The sequence below is a fragment of the Mastomys coucha genome, unplaced genomic scaffold (genome assembly GCF_008632895.1).
Source record: "Mastomys coucha isolate ucsf_1 unplaced genomic scaffold, UCSF_Mcou_1 pScaffold22, whole genome shotgun sequence".
Classification (NCBI taxonomy): domain Eukaryota; kingdom Metazoa; phylum Chordata; class Mammalia; order Rodentia; family Muridae; genus Mastomys; species Mastomys coucha.
This window is the reverse complement of record NW_022196905.1, coordinates 59,008,849-59,011,164: the sequence shown is the minus strand read 5'-3', so window position 1 is coordinate 59,011,164 and position 2,316 is coordinate 59,008,849.

Genomic DNA, 2,316 nt, shown 5'->3' with positions numbered 1-2,316 from the left:
AGCCAGTGTCCAGTCATTGTGGCTCCCACCTGGACAGAGGTTAAGCTATGGCCAGTGTTTGATTCCAATATGATTTTTAACTTTGTTATATCCTAACAAGATATTCCTGGATCTCTGCTGTGCATTCTGATGTGAATATCTCTTTTCCAAAGTCAGTATCCTAACTAAGTAATAAAATTTAAATGATTAAAAAAAATATGTAAACAGGTAAAACAAAGTCGTACATCATCCAACTGACATCATTTTGGGGGACACTCAAGGGCTCAGTGAGCAAGTCCCTTAAAGCAATGGCCTTTACTTTCTTCTGGAAGGTATTGCTCTCCAGTCTTTCCTGCTACTGCCTCACTCCCAAGATGACAATGTCAATTCAGTAAATCACAGAATCTTTGATGACAGTGTGCACACCATGAACAAATGCTGGCTCAGTGAACAAATGCCAGTTAAACTCTGCAACTGCATTGAGCAAGTCTACCTAGGTCTCTTCTATAAACCCTTAGCATTGCTTTATCCCCAATGTGTTTTGTGTAACAACTAGTGATTTTATAGCCACTGAGTCTCAGAGGAAAATCGCTGAACCGTAGCAGAGCACAGCAAAGTCATCTTCGCATCATTCAGCCTCTCTAGAGTCATGGTTACACGATTCCAACCAGATGTGAACTGCAACTCGCAGGCAGACCCTCCCTCAGTGGGAAACTCCAGAGGTGGGAGATTAAACCTATTAGAAAGTCTGTCTCTGCTCTCCCTTAAAATGGGAGTTACAGCTGGACAGATCTGGGCTATCTACCAACTTTATCTCCTTCTGGGAAGTTGAAGCAGCGTTCAGAAACAAGAGAGTGGGGTTTCCTGAGAATTAATTCAGTGTCTGAGCTCAGAAAGAAAGCGGTAGTGGGAAATGCTTGATGCTCATTAAAGGAAAACATGTTTGTGGCAGATGCAGCCAACGATGGCGAGATAGGGCTTCAAGCCAAACCCAAGTCTTGTGATTATTATTACCTAAGTTATTGTGACTGTGCATATTTTATCATCTAGAAGAAAAAGAAGTCTTCCTGTAACTCTCACAAATGGGACTTGCTGTTTAAATTGCGTTTAAAATTTCAAGATTAGTCATAAATATCTGTCCATTTTCCTTCTTAACTGCATACATCTTTTTATTAAAATACTTTTGCCAAATAAGACTTTTCATTTCTTAAATGTGTATAAAAAACAAAGCAGTTTGTTACCATTTGAACAACCTATCATTATGACATTCATCATCCAAAATATACTATTTTTTTCTAATTCCTGTCTTTTCATTTATTAATTATAAAATTTTAAGCTTCTTGCCAGGCCGTGGTGGCCCTCACCTTTAATCCCAGCACTTGGGAGGCAGAGGCAGGCGGATTTCTGAGTTCGAGGCCAGCCTGGTCTACAGAGTGAGTTCCAGGACAGCCAGGGCTATATAGAAAAACTCTGTCTTGAAAAACCAAAAAAAAAAAAAAAAAAAAAAAAAAAAAAATTAAGCTTCTTAAATGTACTTTGAAAGGATTATATTAACATTTCTAAGTTTTATTTTAGCTTAGTTAAAAATCTTTATTTTTCAATTTATAGTTCACTTCTATAAATGTTACCAGAAATGACCACCTCACAAGATTACCATAAAGCATCAAAACCATTAGCATCATCTGTATTTCATTTTGGAAATGAAAAATCAGAAACTCAGAGAGGCTGAGCAACTTATACAAGATCACACAGCTGAAGAGAAGAATGCCAGGATCACTTGACTCCTATCAAGTTACCCTCCCCAAAATCAAACAACTTTTCCAAATTAGAGATGCAAACTGACCTTTGACCTCTTCAACAAGAGGTCATACACATACTAGAATAAAGATAAGTTATAAAGTTATATGTTCAGTAAAATACAATTTTTTAAAGATTTATTTTGGGTATGCATATGTGTGCCCAAAGGGGCCAGAAGAGGTGTTAGACCCCACTCAAGTGTAATTATCTTCAGGCTTGGAAAAACAGCACATGTTCTTAACTCTTAAGCCATCTCTCAGCCCCCAGTCTCAGTTCTTTATGAAAAAAAAATGCATCTATATGTCTAAGAATAATTATACAGAACAGCAATAGGTAACTGAATGTGTGACATTAAAAATAATTCCTCTTGGTTTTGTTTTGTGTGTGTGTGTTTAGCTGTTTGGCCTCTGTAAATTTTTAGTAAATCAGTGAGAACAAACTTCATAACAAGAAAGATAAATGTTCAAGTCTATTTTAGTCTCTTCTGTGATTAGATTATCTGGTGTGTTTGATTTCACTTCTTTTTTTTTTTTTTTTTTT